At 32.2% G+C, this 21,522-nt stretch overlaps 1 pseudogene; it reads right to left on the bottom strand.

Moving 5' to 3' along the window:
* LOC149578210 (uncharacterized) overlaps positions 1-8,962 on the bottom strand; it is an 87,263-nt pseudogene extending 78,301 nt beyond the window's left edge.
* Between the last annotated feature and the right edge of the window lie 12,560 nt (positions 8,963-21,522).

Genomic DNA, 21,522 nt, shown 5'->3' on the forward strand with positions numbered 1-21,522 from the left:
GATTCTAAATTCTTGCATAGGTATAGGTAGTCTATTATCCCCAGGCAGAGCCACTGGTGGTCTAATTTTTTGAAAGTAAAAAAATTAGACAAGTTTGTATTCCTACATGATAGGGTTTGGTTTATGCAAAGTTCATTTTTTTTAAAATAGGTGAAACCCTATTTTTATTTTGTATGCCCCAAGAAAATTTGTAGGGTCATATGTTTCTATTTTAAAAAAAGGATTAGTGGGCAAATTAATTTTGAAAGTTGAATATTCTTTTAGGAGACCTTTTTAAAATTATTTCTTTTCAGTCTCCTCTTCCCAAAAATGTTCCTACGGTCAAATCTCTTCTAGATCTATGGTGGTCATTATGTCATATAATGAAGTTGCAAGTATTTTATCATATCTGACATAGCGACCATTGTGAAACATAAAGACAGTGATAGGAAATAGAAAAATGGGGTGCTAGTTTTTCATTTTTTAAAGTTCTCGACAATTAGACTAATGTTAGAAATGTCAGTATCAAAGAAATGGACTAGTTCAAAGGCATTTTGTTTTCTATCACCAGTTTTGGCAAAGTCTGAGAGGTTAGTATGTCGTGACCAAAAAATTAAGGAATCCTACTTGTAACGACATAGCGCATTGCCTAAAAAGATGGAACGTAGCAATAGTTATATTAAAAAGTGGGTCCCAAAAGTTCTTTATTCAGCACATAATCATTATGACACATTGGCAATAATTAAGAACACGTGTTTTTTCTTGTGCTAGATTTTTAAAGAATGTGGTGGTCGCTATGCCATGACTAGAAAACCAATGTTTTATACCAGTAGTGACATAGTGCCTTACCAAAAAAGACAAGACATGATGGGGCTTAATTTTATTGTGTTGTAAAAGGGATTAAAATATTATATATGATTTTCCAGCATGTCAAAGTGTTTCCACATAACATATGACATGGAAAAGAACTCAAGAAAAGTGCAAACAAAGAGTTGGGATCGTCAGATCAAAGTTTCATCAATGACTGTTGCCAAGTCACCATCAAGAGTTGTGCAATGTTTATTCCATGTGACATGGTGACCAAGGGAAGGAATGCATGGGCCCACCATAGTTGAAGTAAGATAATAGCAGATTCCTCACCGTCAAATAAAATTCGCATCAATGGTAGGCACTAAGTCATTATGAGGAATTGCTTGTTTTTCAATAGTAGCAACATACCGACCAAAGGAAGAGATGGAGGGACCCACCACAGTCACTTTAAAATAGTGATCAAATGCACACTGTCAGATTATAATGAATTGACAATGGTCATTATGTCACATATGGAAATTGCTCACTATTTATGCATGGTGAAATAACAAGAAGGCGACACGTATCCATAAGTGCCAGTGGGTCTAGTCCAAGTTGCGAGCAGTAAAAGAAAGGCTTATGAGGAGAAAGTTTATTGGGTTGACTTCTAGCTTGGCAAGTAGAAATGAGTCATCTTTTAGTTTATTCCTGGATCATCGAAAAAAATTGAAATCGATGGCATATTTTCAAAAATAGAAGGTGGTAACACTCTATTCTCCATATTATTCATTTATGAAGATTGAAAGCTCCTCATGCGAACTAGGAACGGAGTATATTGTAAAAATCTTGTTATTACCCTCATAGGCAAACAAATCTCTAGGCTTCCAAAGTGCTCATAGCTATTTAGAACTTGTACTTGGTGATTAAAACATGAAGAAATTTCTAGTAATCACGGTGTGTTGTAGAATTATAGTTATAGGATGGTGAAAAGCAAGTAAGTTTCTCAGTCTATTATATATAAAGCTTTCTAGTATTCTAGAATTTTAATCACCATGCCTCCAAAGAAAGTTTTCTCAGGTCAAGTTGATTATTTATCTAAAAACATACATGATGACCTCCTTGAGTTGTTAATGCTTGAGTCCACAAATGAATCTACTCAAGTGAATAAATCAACCACTCTGAACCCTAGACTTAAAATTGTTGATGGATTGTATGATAAGGGGAATTGGGTTAGGGATGCCAAAACTTCTCAAACAAGGCTTTGTCTCTTTAAAAAATGGTTCTTAGAAAGGAAATTATTTGCCTCTCATGGAAATATTTGGAACTTTAACTTGGGAAAACTAGTGGTCCCTAGTGTTTTCATGGATTATGACCTATTAAAGGTTATTGCTAAAAATTATGACCCAACAATCAGAGTAGTGAGAAGGTTGGATGGTGAATACCTGATCACAATAAGCCCTGAGGAAATTTGAGAAGTTTTTGGTCTTGAGCCACTATCAAATCATCATATACCTATTAACCTACAACAATTAGAAAAATAATATCTATCTAAAAGGGATAAGGTCAGGCAAGGTGTACTAAGGGCACACATAGGAATAATTGGGAACTTTCCAATAATCATAACATCTACTAGGGAACCTTTTAAAAAGGAATATTTCAATTCCCAGGCTATGGAGATATATATGACTCTATGTAGGGTTTTCAATGAGGATGAGTAGAATATCATGCCTATAATTTGTATGTATATGCTAGCTCAAATTTATTCTTTTGGTGTTGATATTATTTTTTATTTTGCCTCATATTTAGCAGAAGAAATCGATACAAGCTTGGTTGGAATTGCCAAGGGAAAGGTAGGAAAAACTCTTGGTCACTGCTCATTGTTGATGCACATGTTATTGTTTAAAGGTGTGACATATTTTGGGAAGGAAATGTTCTTAAAAAGAGAAAAGGAGGGAGAAGCTCTTCCAGTTCAACTATGGAGTGCAGATATGACTTGGGATGCAAAGAATGCTAGTTTTTTTAGGTTTGATAGGTACTTTGCCTCAAGATTAAGGTGCCTCTTATTAAGTGACAATCCCAGAGTTCCTAGGGCACTACCAAATTTTATTAGGCCCGTGGATAATCCTACTATTATAAAAGTATCACGTAACTGGGGAGATATTATACCATTCTCTGTTTCAACTGTATTTAGAATTTATGGTTTTAGAGGGACTCCTCATGTATTTCCCTACCAGGTGCCTCTAAAAGTAGGGATAGTTGAAATATTGTGGTGGCTAGGAGGATTAGAAGAAAACTATTTGATAAAAAGAGAAAGAGGCTCAATTTTGTAATCACAAAGGGTGGTTGGCTGTCTTTATACAAATTACTAGACCAATATAAGATGGTTGTATCTCATCCATGTTTTTGTGATACTGAGGGATTCTAAGATTTAGTTTTTAGATTCAGAGCTAAAATTGGTTCCATAAAACATGAGCCTTATTACCCTAAGGATATAATAAGAAATGAGTTCTCTTTGTAGGAGCAAGAGACCAAAAAAGAGAAATGAAGGGTTTTTTCAAGAGTTTTGGAATTTATTCATTGTTTTGACAAGGATTATGAGCCTCTAGATAATGCAAAAATAGAGGCAGGTAAATAAATAAACTCATGATAACTTTTCCTGAGATAATGGAAATAATGAATGTGAAGAAACAATTCTTCATTAATGCCTATCCTGACAAAGCTAGGGAGGTTATGAGAATGTTGGCATTCACTCCCAATGTTGGAGCAAGACAATTAAATGTCCAAAAAAGACCAGGCTACAATGTGACCCAAAATAAGAAGACCTCTATGGAAAAAGGAAAGAAAATAATAGAATCAACTAGTGTTGTCTTGGAAGAGAGACCTGATGAGCCCTTGCCCAAGAGGCAAAAAATAATGAAAGAACAAGGTCCTCACATTGAGGAGTATTTGCCTACCCAATCCCCTTTGCAGATTGGAGAGGAGTAGCTCATTGGAGAGAAAGTTGAATAGATGGGGTCCCAAGGGGGAGTATTTATTACCTAGGCAAAGCTAGAAGAGGGAAATCCTCAAGAATCTCCAATGCCAAGCCTTGATTTGATAGTAACAAATTATAGAGGAAAAGAGCTAGATCCTATAATTGAATAGGTTGGTCATGAATTTTTTTCTGATCATAGTTTTGTTAGAACAAGAGCCTTCTACAAAATTGCATAGAGAGGAAATATTTGAAAATCTAAGGAAAAGTGTAATAAGTTAAGAACAGAGCATCTAGAAATGGAGGAGGCAGCCATGAAAAATCAAATAAAAGAAGAAATGATGCAAGAATTCCAAATTATAACCCCTAAAGAGGGGAGAAAGATGGTAAAAGCATCTAATATTCTACCGCTACCTACTCTAGTTTTTAATTTTGTTTCTAATAAATTAAACATATAGGACTAAACTAAGAAATAAATAAAAGGTGCCACCTTCAGTGAAGACTAGAATTCCTTAGTCATTTGGTAATTAAGGAAATGACCTAGGACTATCTCCTCACAGTCAAATGACACTAGATTAATGAGAAATATAATTATAAATAGAGTGGTAGATACAACCCATGTGGAGGTTGCACATTTGAATGTTGGTACATCTCACCCAGTTTTGGCCACTACACAAAGAGATGAGAAGGAAAGGTTGGAGTTACAGGCTAAGTATGACAAAATTTTGGATGCTTACATTAAAGAAGTTCAAAAAAGAATTGAACTTGAAAAAAAAATGAGGGGACAATCTTCTAGATGAAATATCACATACCTTCACCCACCAGTGGAGCCTTTTAAATCCACTCCTCTTATTGAGATTCCTAATACACCACAAAGGCCACAGTACTATACAACTAAAGATTTTGAAGAAGAGAAAAGTAACCTATGGGCATTACATGTAGAGTTGAATGTGCAGTATGAAGATAAACTAAGATAGGCTCTCATGTATTTGGTTGACAAAATTGAATTTCCATTATTCTATAATCAATTGTTAAAGATAATAAACATATGGGAGGAAATAAAAGCAAGTGATGAGGCTTTGAAACCCATTGTCAATAAGTGGGGCAAGAGAAGAAAAGAGGTTACATTGTTATGTTATTCTGTTATAAGATCTTCACATGACCACATTGAAATAATTTATGATGTTGCTAATGATCTTCTAGAATTTGATGATAAAAGATTTGAGCTACAAAGAAGAATTGTTAGCTACTTGGATAAGTAAAAAAGAAAGAAATTTGATTTATTCCCACTTGCTTTGGATAAGAAGAATAAACTGAAGAGTAAAGATGAATGGGCCAAAGAATTAGATGATTTATTTTGTTTGAGAATGAATAATGTTATTAATGAAATAGGATATGCATGGTGGGAAACCACTACAGAAGAAATGGTGAAGGTCCAATTGTTCTTTAATTCTTTAAAATAAGATTTTGTTAATATTGATAAAAAGGTTGAGTATGTGATCAAGAAGAAAAATGATATTCTATAGTTTAATTGGTCAGATGACACACTTTTTGACAAGTCGATGGAAAATATTGCTTTTGATGAGTAGTGGGAAGAAGTTGAAAATGATGATGATAAGATGGATCAAGATGAAATATAGATCATTGATGCACCTTTGACAGATCAAAGGAAAGAAGAAGACAAAGAAGGGAAACCATCTCAAATGGAAAGTATTGTGGGCTAGATGGGTGATGTCACAAAAATAAAACTAGGTATAACTATCACCTTGATAGTACATGATGATGCAAGTGAAAATGCCAGAGTTGAAGTAAATTTGTAGGAATTAGAGCCTGACATATCATTGGCGAACCTGATAGCTACATATACTAATTATTCAGATTAGCAAAAGGCCAATCATGGAATTTGTAGCATCTAAAAATGTAATAGAAGTGGAGGCTATCAAAAGGAATATTATGATAAAAGGTTTTTTGTTACACATATTTTTGTCTTTTATGACAATAGAATATAAATATCTTTTTTCTTAAAGGACAACTGTCATTTTCTCTAAGCCTAAAGCTTGTTACATCTCAATCTTTATAAGTGAGATTCCAAGGCTAGAGAAAGGGTCTAAATTATTGTCTTTCTAAGTCTTTACTAAGTCTGTTTGGTCCAAGCTTTTGATGAATATTTTGTGATATATTTTCCCTACAAGTTTATGAGAATACATTAATTTGATAGGATTTAGATGTTTTGTCTTGAGTCATTTTGAGTCTTGTTAAATTGTATACAATTGTTTTCAAAATGAAATTAATACAAACATGAATTGTCACCACATCTTTTCTAGCTGAATCTTGTATCCATTTCTTTTACCTAGTTATTTTGAATTTGTATAAGCTAAGCTTGTCTAGTTGAATGCAATTGAATCAAATTGTATATCAATTCACCATTGCTATTAGTTCAATGAATTAAATAAACACTTTAGTGGTATTGATAGGGTCTCCATGGTAATAGGAAGATGTATGTAAGTACAATTTTTAGTAATAATTGTTGATAATGTTGATTGTAAAGCAATCAATCAGATCCAAGAATTGAATGAACTCTGAATCCCTGTAATGCCCCGCCAAGGGATCCAAAGAATTAACCTAGAATTTTACTAAGTTTAGTAGCAATTTTTTTTTTTCTTACATGAAAGTAAACACCATGTATAACTAATGCACAATAACGGAAGCAATAGCAATGTCCATCTGAACATACATAACAGATTACATTCTTTAAGATTCCTTAACGTTGAATTACATACATGAATCCATTGAGTACAACATCCACATGAAATAATAATGATAAGTCCAATGTTTATACCTTACATTTCAAATACTCAATCATCCACTGTACATGTCACGGGGTATGACAAGCTCAAAAGAATATACATACATAGAATAAGGACATCATCCTATTCTAATCCATGATACATCAAAGTAGAGATAATCACATGATACAACATCATAGAAAACATATACATCCATCATAAAGATCAAACATAATAAACTAAGCGCACGGTTCCTCCCAACTGTTAATATCATCATTAGACCATCGTGGATCCTAGCCATCCCTCCGTGCATAACATTCCAAATCACTAAAGAGATCATCGATATTACATAGTAGGAATGTCACTCCTAATAAATACAACATCATATGTAGAAGTAATCTAACATGCAAATAAAAGCATAAGATAACATCATCTAACATATTCTAATCATCAATGAAAAAGGATACATATCCACCATCATGAAGGACGCATCAGCCACGATGTCTCAATAAATCTCAAAATGATAAGAGTGGAAAATACACTACCACCCGACCGTGTGGTACCTAAGTGGTCCACTCCCACCGTGCTAAGGAGATAATCTCAAGTCCCAAACAGGCTATCAAAATCACATAGCACAAATCTCCATAAGTCCAAGAATCCTAAAAGTATACTAACTCAAAGGTTCCAAACACAAAATCTGACATCTAATCCCAAAGGCACACAATGACATGTAGGAACCTTCTATGCAAGTGGGAAAGTGTCATCGCAATTATCATGTATAAGTTACCCTGGTAGTTAGCTAAACTCCATGGGTCCATACTAATTTCGTGCGGCCACTAGTATCCTCTCATACTGACGAGGCATACTACAGAATGCAAGGTCACAACCATGCATCTTACTACTCCCATCGTAGCCTATACAAGCACTCAAGGCATGGGCGAGAACAAAAAACTTATCTTTTTAGGTTCATTCAGTTAGTATTAGGTGTGAATGTTATCACTTATTAATCCAACTTACAATGAGTTACCCTAGCAGCCTCTTAGGGCCCCGACCCCCATTGCAAGCCACTTTCCGTCACTACATGCAGATATCCTACCCTAATGCTCATGGAATCATAAATCTCAAAATCACAAAAGATAATCCATAAAATCATCAAATATGCATAAAAGCATCAAATCTCCATGAGCTAACATCCATAGAAAATCATGAACACAACAGCACTCTATTGGCAACTGAAGTATCACTGATAATCAAAGTATCCAATGGTTCTCAATAACCAAAATATATATCTCAATCATACTGATCGAAGACTCCAAAGATGGTTGAGTCAAACATGTCACAACATGACATCATCAAAAATAAATCCACATTTCAGTCCCATCATGGTGACTAGAAAATAAACCAAGGATAACTGATTGATGACCAAAATAATGGTTAAGTCAAGTGTCTCATACATAAGAATCTCAACTATAACAATCAGTAATCACAAACAATGCATAGAGCATTCCATCACATAACCATGGTTGGGTTTATAAAGATCGAGATTAAAACATCATCATGTCACCACAATCACATAACCCCCAAGCCTCTGGTAGACGTCCTATACTGGTCAACACTAGTCAACCCAAAAACCCAAAACAATAGCATAAAGAATACACAATGTAAACACATGTTTTAGTTTTTCCAAGTTTACAACTTAAATTTAAATATAGAGATCTCAATTTAAGTTTCCAAGTTTGAAGAATGAATGGAGGAACACATATATTGTTTTTGGATATAAGTTTTCCTTAACAGAACTAAAAATCCATTTTCCAATTTATAATATTTGTTTGATACATTCTCCACCAAACTATCAATTCCTTATTTAATAATTTAAAACAATTAAATTATTAAATAGTTGAAAATTATTAAAGAGTCACCTTTATGAAAATAAACCATCAATATAAATCATTTATCAAATAATAATAACTTAAATTTATAAATAACATATTTACATATTACATATATACATATATATATATATATATATATATATATATATATATATATATATATATATATATATATATATATATATATATATATATATATATATATATATATATATATACACACACACACATACATACATATGTAAATATATTAATACATTTTCATAAAATCGATTTAACAATTTCGATTGACACCATATTATATGGCAATGAGAATCGATTGTTTATAAACGTTTTAACATAAACATTTTCTTTGCATCACATTTAATATTAATTAACCCCCCCAAACACTTGTTGTGGTACGTAGTACCTATGGTCGCAGGCACTGCGCCGACAGTGGGTACGTAGTACCCCTGTCGCCGCAGACCTGCGACGGCAGGTCTCTGCCTTCCGCAGGCACGAGGTACGAAACGTGCCCACGGAATTTTAATATATACTTGTTTCATGCGATATGAATCATGTTGCAATTTATTAAATTTCCCACTGCAATTTATCAATCGCTCAATTCGGTGCATTATATATAAATATACATAGGTATATATATATATGTATGTATGTATGTATGTATGTATGTATGTATGTATGTATGTATGTATGTATGTATGTATATGTATGCAGATCTGAATATATAACCATGTATGTTTTTTTTTTTTTCCACAAGATTATATCTACAATTTAAAAATCAAATATTTGCATTATAGAATGTATATAAAATTCTCCAATTAATCTACCCATATTGAGAATGCATATAAATATGAAACTTCTCAGAAGACATATGGAAGACAAGAAGAAGACAGGGAATGCGTGATACGAAAATAGCATAAATAAAATCACAAGAATCTACCCGAATTCTGATGCTAAATTGCTCTTCCTCAAAAAATCCGTAGAGCAAGCTCCTCCCTTCTTCAGAATTCTCGAGTCCTCCAATGCTCCAATTGCTCTCCCAACGCTATGACTAAGCTTCTATGAATGCTTGAATATAAAGAGCTTTCAGGAACATCTAGAATGTTTCTAGAAACAGCTGGAAGGTGTCACCAACTAAGCATGGGTCTTTTCCAACCTTCAACATAAGCCATAGGGTTGTAGACACCATGTGTTTAATTGATGCACTAACCCCCGTGTTGTTGACACATGAGAAATAGAGAAGTGCATTAATTGCCATGCAAGCTTATAACTCCAATTTAATTTTTATATAATTTCTATTTAAATATTTATAACTTGTATTTTAAGTTTTATAACTTTTATTATTATTATTTATTTATTACTTTATTATTATTTTATTATTATTATTAATTTTAATTTCTAATTTTCTTTTAATTCTTTTTCCTCAATAATTTCCATTCAATTAATTATAATCAAAATATCAAATAACATGATATTTTATATTAATTTTCTCAAATAATTAATTTATTAATTAAATCTATTTATTAAGACTTAATTAATAGAAAATTCACCATAGACTTCCAAGATAAAATATGAAAACCCGTCATAGAGCAAATCACTCAAAATCAATCTAAAGGGTTAAAAATCATGAATTATGTCATCCGACACATTCAGTGGGTAAAATATCCAGATACTTGTCCTACCTCTCTAGGACAATTGGTTTAAGGGTTTGGGATTTGGACTTGAGAATTTATCTCACTTCTCTTATCATTGAGATAGTATAATAGGGTACGCTCATCCTAGCAATTCAGGGAAGTCGATACCCGATACCTACAACCTGCAGAAAACCATGCATGTACATACAATATATATAATGCTAAGCTAAACAGACAATGGCAAGAAGTGGTGCATCGTGTAGATCCCAACTAAGTAGGTGACTACGACTCCCTTCCTTAACCACATCAGAAACACCATACAATAAGAAAACACACACACCATACACATGCAAGTATGGGGTAAGTATCCATAATAAAACACACGAGACAATAACTATCAACTAATCATCAACAATAGCTGAAAACAATATAATGATCATCATGTATGCATAAAATGTAAAGTCTAAATGATCTCATCCTATAACCACTGAATCCATAACATAATGTCTGATAGTGTCAAAATAATACCAATAAACCATCAACATAAAACTAGTCTATCATAGCCTAATAATAATAACAATGTCCAAAAAAGATGTGAATGAGGGTAGGCACTACAATCTCAATGGATGAGGCATTGATCTATTAAATTCAATCTATATGTGAAGAAATCATAGGCAAGCATCAAACTCAAATTAAAAATCAATTTTACTTTATTGTTCAAAAGAATTATCAATTCTGATCAGCACTTGTTTACACTCAATCTCTAAGCCTTAGTTAGCTACTATTGCTAGAAATACTTGTAAATCTGAGAAGAATTGTGACCAAATCTGCTTATAAGGGATGTGTATTATATTAAAGTGTCATGGAATGATAAAATTATGTATATGTCAAAATTAGTAGATGAGAATCAGAATGAAACTAAGAGATTCTTCCTCATTTGTATTCATTTCTCTAAACAATCCCTTAGGTATACCCACCTTGGTTTTGCAGAGCCTAAAGAGTAGGAAATCTATCTTGATTTCATTACAGTTGGGTCCAGATAAGAAACACATTCAATTGTTTATAGGAAGTAGTTGATCCTTAGATTATTTGTGTTTTCATTATCTTGGTATTGAATATTTTGTTACTTAATAGTTGAAAAAATACCAACAAAACTAGTATATGCTTTCTCCCAACAAATTTGTCTTGCAACATTCTTGAAGGTAAATTTGAATCCAGTGTGCACTACTTAGAAATTTAGAGACTTACACAAGTAGATTTATTTTTATCTTTTCAATGCATAATATATGAGAAGAATTGTCACAATTTTGAGTGAGTGAATGCATAATCCATGGATGAAGAGGCCAAGGTTGAGGTTAATGGATAGGTGCTCTCTTAAAATTTTTGCTAAATTTTTTGAAGAGTATTTTATTTCAAAGTATTTTTCAACTTAGAAATTGATGTTTCTAAATTATGCACAATTCATGGAATGAAATATAAATACAAAGATTTTTTTTTTTTTAGTAAAAGAATATTTTTTGTGCATTTTTCTTTAATAGTAGTCTAAATAATAGAGAACTAATTTCTAGTTTGTAGATATCATGTTTTGATTTGCATTTGAAGTGTCTTTTGGTTTTTAATGTTCAAGTAGTAAAATGTTTGAACACTTGAAATTCAATATAATTTATCCAAATGAATTTTTTGTAGTGATGCTTGTATTACTTGGCATTCTATCTAGGAATTTGGTTAATTGAACAGCTATATCGGTGTAAAGATCTAGATTTGAAGCATGTTTGAGGAACCTTGATAGTACTTGGGAGAAAAAAGTATTAGGAATATTTTCTAGTCCATCTAGGGCTGTAGGTTTTCATGCTTCCTCTCTAGTTGGCCCATCCTTCTTTTGTTCCAATGTAGAGGTATAAGAAGTTGTTCTTGAGAGTTGACTGCTACTACCATTCCATTTTATATGTAATGCCCTACCATCCTTCCTAGTTTAGTCAATTAAGGATGGACCACTCTATTTCTAAATACCCAAGAAAATGATGAAGAATCATTTATGAAACATATTAAATGCTTGTACTACAAGATATTTCCATTGGCATTGCCAAAAATGGAAAATGATGACTTCTGCAATGACCCCTCATTTTGAAAACTGCAGCCTCTATAACTTTGCCCATTGTATTATATATATTTTTTTGAAATTATTTTATTAGGGAGGGGAGATAATATTAAGTTGGAAAAAATGGACTCCATAGATTTTTTTGGGTGTCTGAATGCTTCCCATTTATTATGAATACTCAAAATCTATTTTTGACAAAGAGGAGAGAGAATGTGAACAAGTGTCATAAAAAAGAGCTTAGTTGAAACTTAAGTTGTGCTAGCTAAGTTGTAATCTTTAATAGATCTTCCAAAGACTAGATCCTAAACATAGTAATGTTTCTACCATTGATGACCATACATTTCTTCTGTACTCTAAAATATCTGAGTTGACACAAAAAATTCTAGTTGGTAAAGCTTTGGTAGAAGAGCAAGATGCTTGAGTATTCACTTGAGCCATTCCTACTGACAAAAACACAAAGAAATATTTCCAATGGATTTTGTTTGATTGGTTTTTAATCTATACATCTCTTTTAAATCTACTCTACTTCACTTCAAAGTTATCTTCAATGAGTCCATCTTAATGAGTACAATGGTTTATGAAACAAACTATTGCATAGATGGTTTGGCATATCTTATGACAATCATGCCAATCTTGTGGTCTCTATTAAGACATGTGATTTCTTGACTTACTACAATGGTATATCTAAGAGCCTATGCCAACTTTGTTTTCTCACATCACTTAGCATACAAAAACATCAGCCACTATCATTCCTCCCTATTAGGAAATTTATATTATATTTACTAAGTTGATTTTTCTTATAATAAACTTGGTGGGATGATTCTACCCTTTCCTTGTTCACTAAAACACCTTACAGTCTTCAACTTGTAGGTATCTTTTAATTTTTATATCATTCATCAATCTCCTTTCTATATAAGCTTCTTTCAACCTACCTATTTCTACATTCAAGTTTTACAGAAGAACATAAGTTATGGCATTCTTAGATCCATCTCAAAAAGAAGACTTCCTATAAATAATCCCAACTATATATTCTTATGTAATCTACACATTGAGGAAACATGTCCATTGGCATCTTGATGATAAATTTTAGAGTTTCCTCAAGATAGCCATCTTGGTTGAGGAGGTCAAGCATGCATACATAGTGCTTGGTTTTAGGCATAATGTAATAAGACTCGCTCATGATATTTCAACCTGTGTGACTGCATGTAAACAAAACCCATTTGAAGCTTGCATGGTAAGAATATGTTCCTCAATGTTTCATTTTTTCATAGAGTTTGAAAGCATCATATAAAAATCCACTCTATGCATATCTTGTAACAATGGCATTCCAACTACTAACATATTTTTGAAGCATTTTGTCAAGCAGTTCACATGCCTTGTGTATGTATCTACATTTTTCACACATTTCTAGCAAGACATTGGTAACAAAAACATCATAGTAAAATCCACTTTTATTAGATATTTATATACTCTATTATAAAGCTTCTAATTTTGTACAGGCTGGTGGGATGCTCGCAAAGGTTGTAGAGTCAGATTTTACATTTGCCAATAGCATTTTCTTAAAGATATAAAATTCCTTCTCAAGAGATCCATTTTGTGTGTATTTTGTAACCCTAGTATTCTATGAGATGGCACCATTATTTGGCAGACTATCAAACACTTCATGATTTGAGCATGTTTCCACAATTTCCATACAAGTCAATTAGGGATTTTGTTGTTATAAAATATAACAATTTCCATAATGCTAGTAGGATGCTGGCAAAGGTTATAGAGTTCCAAAGAACTAATTTGAGCATAGGTTGGGAGAATATTGATAAAGGTTGAGGAGGTTTGTATAAAATTTTGTAAGGATTTTTTAGAAAATCCATTTTGTGAATATCCTACAACCATTGCAATCTATTAGAGTACAATTGATATTCGAATGTTTCCTTCACATTTTATATTTGGAGTTGTGGTTGTAATGTTATTTGAAGTTCCCTTACATATGACATTGATGTGAGTATCTTTAACATTGTTGCATGTTTTCCTAACAACACAGGTTATAAGAATACTTTGTTGTATTCATTTCTTAGACAGTAAAATCTACATGCTTGGGTATTTGATTATAGTAGTATGTTCTTCCTTACTATCTCATGGTTTTGATGATTATTAAACTTCTTTATGAAAGTTATTGAAGGTGTGGCTTAGTGTTGATGTAGCATCTATATATAACTAACATCACTATTATGGAAAAGTAATCTATATTCATGGATTGCATTAAGTTGCATGTGTTTTCACAATAGATAACTACATATTATCATTGTAGAACATTGGGAAGATTAAAAGGTTCTTTCAAGTTGTTTGGTGTTCCTTCTTATGAGTTTAAACACAATATCTTAGTGTCTTGTAATGGATATGCCATGAATTAGCAATTCCTATTGTTACAAAGAATAACACAGTGAATCAACAATTTATGGATGTGGCAGAGGTAAGTGAAGGAGCTACATGAATGTTTCAAGGTTTCTTTCAATCAGAAGATACTAAAGAACCACTTGGGAGAGAAGGAAAGGTGGTCTATTGGAGTGTAGGGACCAGTCATGGTGGTTAGCAAGGAAACTCTCAGCAATACAAGGGTTTGATAGTTTAGAGATCTCAATAGTAGCATCTCTAGCTTACACCAGAATCCCCTTAGAATCCAAGCTTAGTTAGCTTAAAGGGAGCTATTACTCTTACTACCAGTGTTAGTTTTGATTACATTCATCCGATTTTGAGTTTCAACTATGAATATTTTCCTTTACTTCTTAAAGTATGTTTTTTCTTACTCTTAATTTATATTGAGGTCCTACAATTACTTTAGGGAATTTTTCTATATTATTAAAATGATCTTTGTTATCTATCATAATTCTTTGATGTGATAGCATGAACATGCTCAAACATGAGATCTTCCAATTGCAATTCAATAAATATTTGTGTAAATAATGATACACTACCCATAGAGATTAATTTTAATTTTCAATCTTTCAAAAAGGTAATGTTAAAACTACCTGAGCTATCAATTCATTATGTTTGATAAATTGTATCTAGTCAAGAAATTTATACTTAGCTAGAGGGTAAAGGACTTTTATCATGCTCTTCTACATACAACTAGAGATTGGTGAAGACTTGTTCATAGAAGAACAATACTTTGTAATGATAATTATATTGCAAAGAAGACAAATTTTTACCATAAAAATTTGTGTTTGTTAATAGATGAACATATGTACATGTTAATATATTATGACTGAACTCAAAATCTAAAATTAGTTTATTTCTTATAAAATATCATATTACTTAATTAATTAATAATGCACATTTAATTGCTTGATTTGAATGTATTTAAATTTATAGTATATGTTGATTTGAATATGTTTGAATATGTTTTCTAGCTCACGAAAAAGTATAAGAGATTGAAATCTCAAATTTTCTTCTTGATAATGGAGAATGTCCACCAAGTAAAAGGAAAATTATAAGAGATTGAAGGCTCAAATTTGCTTCTTGATAATGGAGGTGTCTTAAAGATTGTTGATTTTGGACTTGCAACATTTTACAATCCTGATCACAAGAAACCTATGACTAGTCGAGTGGTTACACTTTTGTATCATCCTCCAAAACTTTTGTTAGGTGCTATAGATTATGGTGTAGGTGTTGATCTCTGGAGTGTAGGTTGCATACTTGTTGAGTTACTTGCAGGCAAGCCAATAATGCCTCGATGTATAGAGGTAATTGTAGAAGTCAACTCATGATTTTGTTTCTCTAGTTGATATTCTTGATTACAACATGCATAGACAGTAACCTATGTTTAAATAATTTTGTGAACAAACTGATCCAGGTTTATATGTTTACTTCTACATGCCATCTTTTGTGGATATAAGTAGGATTGTATTTTGATTTAATTTTTTCCTCCTATATAGTGATTCATGATTACTGAAGGTTTCCCAACACTATTTGGGTTCAATATGCTAAATAAAATGGAAAATAATAGCAAGAGTTCTTATCTTATGACATACTAGGAGGTTGTTTTTTATATTTTCATCTATTTATAGTTATATTTGTATTTTTGTATAACATGCTAACTCCCAATGGTACTTCTAATTTTCTCATTTCATTGAGTTTGAAGCATGTACATATGCTTTACTAGTAACATGTCTTGTATGGCAACAAAAACTCCTTAAGTTTCTAGTTATTATGCCCCTAATTATCATAGCACAAAAACAAATGTCATTCTATAGTTTTAACTCTTGATGATCTTTGGATCAATTGTTTTATTAGCTAAACTTTAAATGAATGCAACATTCTAGGATTTATTTAGCAACTTCTATGGATAGAGTCACTCTCAATCCTTTTACAACTTTCCCATTGCCACTTGTCAGGAACTCCCCCTCTTCTAGTCAAATATGTGTATATGCATAATGGATGAGAGATACAAATAGTATTTTTGAATGCATACATTATATCCAAACATATGCATATATGACCCTATATATTTGGTTTTATCTGATATAGTACCATAGTATCTGGTGCCTTATTCAGTTGATTGTTTGGAAAAACTTTCAAAAATTGGTAAAAATAAGTAAAACTCAAGATACATTTGCTCCAAGAATTTAAAATATTTTCCAAACACTAACCCTTGGTACTTATCTAACAACCTTTAAGGGGCAACAAAAAAAGTAAAATTATTTGAACAAAATTAAAAGTTGTAGGTTGTAGCTCTAATCATTGAGTAGAAAATAGTGATATTGGTGTTGTTAGCATACTTTTTTAATGTCACCCAAACTTGTGGCTTGAATAACATGATTTAGCATTTTTTAATTTCCTTTTACATTTTAAGCATCAATGCTATTGTTGTAGGCTCTTTTTTATGCTAAGGCATTTCTCACTAGAATCAAGAGGGCACAGAAAGAAGATGCATGAGGTTTGCAATTTCTCTTTTAGTCAACTCTGTGGTATTTGAGATACTACAGATGATATTTTTGTGTTTTAATAAAAAAAAAGAAATGAAACAAAAAAAAAAATTTGAGTTGGCTTGTATCCTTTATCTTCAAAATCTGCAAAATTCTACAATGAATTCCAGATTTTAGTGTGTAGTTTTCAATTTCTTAATTGTGTTATATGCATTCCCTTGATCACACTTATTTATGTATTTCATTTTTTCTTAAGTTTCAAAGAATTGAGTCATCTATATTTTACTATGATAAAAATCAACATATTTCAATTTTGGCATATATTGTTAGTATTTCCATATCTCGCAATAAAATTGATTGTCTTGTCATTTTGCTTGACCTTTTTATCTCAAGATGAATGTGAATGGATTACTAATATTCTGTCAATTCATATTTGAGCATGCTCATAAGCTCGGTATATTGAGGAATATATTTTTGGGTTGGCTTTTACCACCCTTGTAAAATGTTGGGCTCAATCATTATGTTATGGTTGTCCAAACACCTTGAGAAAGGTTCTAATGGGTATACTTTTTTCATTCTCCTAAGATTGTGCAAGTTGACCCTCTCAACCATGGGCATCTTGCCTAAGAATGGTATTTCATTTGGAATTTGATATTGCATTCATTCTTTGCTCATTCTTGGAAATGGCTTCCTCGTCACTTGTGATAAGCATCATAACTTCTAGATGATGACTCACCCTTTAGATTGCTTTCTAGGCAACCACAACTACAATCACTATCCAACCATTCCACAAATTGTGCTAATGAAGTTGCATAGAGACAACTTTTGGGAGCCCTTGCATAGAAATTGGGATGCTTCATGGCCCTCCGATAGAAAGGATGCTAATGCCAATATTTGAAATTCAGAAAATGTGTCTTTCTTGAACACTAGCACTAATTCTATTGGAGGGTCGCTGAAAGCTTCCATTATCAAATTTTCCATTAGCCATGATAGGTTCATAACAAATTGCTAGAAGGCCAAGTAGCCACCTAATGCTAGACGAGGGCTCACCATTAGATCAACATCAAAATCATTGAATAAATGTGCTATACAATGGCAACCACTACCAAGCCTCTTCCAAAATTGTGTTGGTCTAAGAAGATGATCTAAGAGAGTCTACAGGTAGGCATTCGTTAGGGGATTCACCCACTCTATTTTTTAAAAAAACCTCATAGTTTAGTCAAAATTTCCACCAATTCTTGAAATTTTTCGACCAAACATTGGTGAAAATCTTGACCAACTCATGAAATTTTTCTACCAGGAACTAGTCAAAATTTTGACCAATTCTTGAAAGTTCTCAACCAAACATTGGTGGAAATTTTGACCAATTCTTGAAAATTTTCCACCAAGAATTGGTCAAAATTCTGAGCATTTCTTAACATTTTTCTATCAATATTTGGTCAAATTTTTGACCAAAAATAGAAAATTAGAGTTAGCAAAGACAAAAACTTTTTGATGAAAGTATTTGTCAAAACTTTGACCAACTTGGGTCAAAATTTGACCAAAATTTGACTTAAGGTGGACACCTTTCGTTCACTTTATCTTGATTTTATATTGTATTGTATTTGGTATTTGGATGTTGACTTGGTGTGTGATGTTGGTATTGAAATGGGTATCCTTTTGATTTTGATTATCTCTTCTTTTTGAGTAGTTTGTGTTACTCTTGAGGTAGATTTGGCTATCAAGATTCCTTGCCTAGGATTATTTTATGAGTTGATTATATGTGTGTGGATTGTACATTATCTCTCCTACACGATGGGAATGGGAGCCTGATTAGGTGACTACATGTCAGGAGGTAGTTTCTTGTTACTATTTGGGTCCCCCTCAAATTTGCAAATGTTGGATGCTCATTGGTGCAATTGTATCCATTATCATCCTTATTTTTCATCTCAGAGACTTCTATTTAGTTGATGTATAAATGTTATCATGTATCTTGTATTATAATGTACTTGTATTTATTCTCGCATACCCTACAACATGTGCAATCGATGTTATTCATTGGATGCTATTTCATTGTATTGGTTGTACTTATGCATTTTCTAGATAGGATGATGTATATATTATTTTCTTATGATTCATGAACATGTAATGTGACACAACATGAAGGAACATTTAAGGAATGGAAACTATATTTGTAATTGCTTATGTTTACTTTATGTGTATGTGTCTATTTCTTTTGCATTGTTTTAATTAGATAAAATCAGGTTTAAAGGGGACTTGAAACCCCATACAAAAAGAAACAAAGTCAAGAACTAGCTTTATAGGGACCAGCAACCCAAAGTTCAAAGTAAAATTGAACGTTGGTTTTACAAGGATCAACAACCAAGTCAAGTTGGTTTTACATGGACCAGCAACCAACATGATTCAACAAAAATAATAGGGGCCAAAAGACTAGAAAAAACAAAGATAGAAACTTAAACTAGGTCTTTAATAGCTCTAGTGATAGAAGAGTTTAAGATAGAAACCTCTTTAAGAGATTCATGAATGCTCTTCACAAGGATCTAGAGGTTAGCTTTCTTGGTACTTTATCTAGTGTGCTTGCTCAGACCACCAACCAACATTGGAGCATGACCAATCGAAGTTGTTTCATTTGGAAAGGCATTCCCTATTGATGCAGTAGTAGCTAGGATGGATGAAGTAATACCCTGCATTCCCATTTTGCTATCCTTTATCACTTTAATGAGAAAAGCTTTGTAAACCTAAAGTTTAGTTGGGATATTCCCAACTAGAGCTCCCAGCTCCATCCACTTCTTGCTTTCCTCATCTAGCTTCTCCTATAAACTTAGGGAATTTTCCTATAAGGAAGAAATAGAATCATGAAGTTTTTTTATTTCATTATACATCCAATTGTCTAGCTCCATCCCAATATGGGCTCTATTTTTGGTTTTTTTCAAAAATTCCAGTACATTCTCATAATCTTTTAAATCCTTGGCATCCTTAGAAACCATATTTTGTTGAGGCATTTCCTTGAATTCTTGGGTGTGGATAGTGGGTATACTAGGATAGGTATCATCAAGGTTGCTATTGGCTAGAGGGATATCTACAAAGATAGGATCAAGGGTAGGAGTGGCAATAACAAGGGTCACAACAATCTCTATTTCCAAAGTTTGGGAGGTCTGGTTGATGGCCTCATCTATTACTTTCGTATTGTTTTTTTTTTAATCGATAAACAGCCAAAGCCTTTGATTATATTAAATTTAAAAATTATACAACAGATTAACTCCATTCAAACTGGCATTGGTAGGAAAGAACAGAGAAGAAAACCTCCAGTTTTGCCCAAGACCTTAGTCCTATTTTATTACAACTATAAAAGGTGCATACCCTAGTTATCAATTACAAATATTTTCTGTTCAATACAAAAGGAAGGGTACAAAACCTCTTCTAAATTTTAGCTTTTTAACTTCAATCAGTATTTCCATTTAAACCAGTATCAGAAATGAATAGATAGTCCAATGCTTTAAAACTTTTGATATGTTCCTTTTCTTGTCTATTTTGAAGAATTATTTCCCCTTACTAACCTGCTACTCAGTTAAACACCTTAAAGAAAATGTTAGAACAATTACTTTAAACCATATCCTAACATGAGAACCTGAGAGGATAGAATGGAAATGCATTGGCTATCCAAGAAGGATAGAATACTAGAGGATAGCAAGTAAAAAGCAAAACTTAATTATTTTAACTAAAACTCATCAGTTTATAGTCACAACAAAGGGCATTACAACAACTTTGTATCCTATCAGAACGAGTTATACTATATTTAACAAGATTCATTATAATAAACCTATATTTATGCAAAAAGATTAACTAGTACCAAAATACACATTAAGTTGAAAATTTGATCTACTTATGATTATCTTTGCATATTGCTCTATGATGATAACCTGATTCCTTTCTATGATATTCTGGAAGCTTAAAATATACCCCATTCTCAAGGAACACATCTAGGTTAATTGAGATTAAGAATAGAGCTATAAGCATAATAAACTTACAATTGATATTTAAATATGAGTAAGGATCTTGTTATTTAACGATACCCATATTTAAGTAATGCCTTAAACCCTTTGAGTGTTTATTATTAATGGACTTGCATCTAATTCTAATTTTAAACCAGCTGGAGTGTCCTTCTATGGAACTTTAAATTTACTAACTCATCTATCTATTTCAATTAGGGTTTGTTTCTTTAAATTCATCAAACAATTCTATGATCGTAGCTATAAGAGATCCCAAATAGTATCCATTTACAAATATTTCTTTAAATAAAATTGAAACAAATACAGAAATACCATTCAAAGAAAGCAGAGAATAAATCAGGCTTAATACTAAAATAAATTTTATATATTTTGGTATCATAAGATTACATTTATTCAAAAAGGGAATCTCAAAGCTGATTTACATTATATACTAAACTACTG

Source organism: Cupressus sempervirens, chromosome 1 (genome assembly GCF_028749045.1).
Source record: "Cupressus sempervirens isolate cs-2001-9-10 chromosome 1, ASM2874904v1, whole genome shotgun sequence".
NCBI lineage: Eukaryota > Viridiplantae > Streptophyta > Pinopsida > Cupressales > Cupressaceae > Cupressus > Cupressus sempervirens.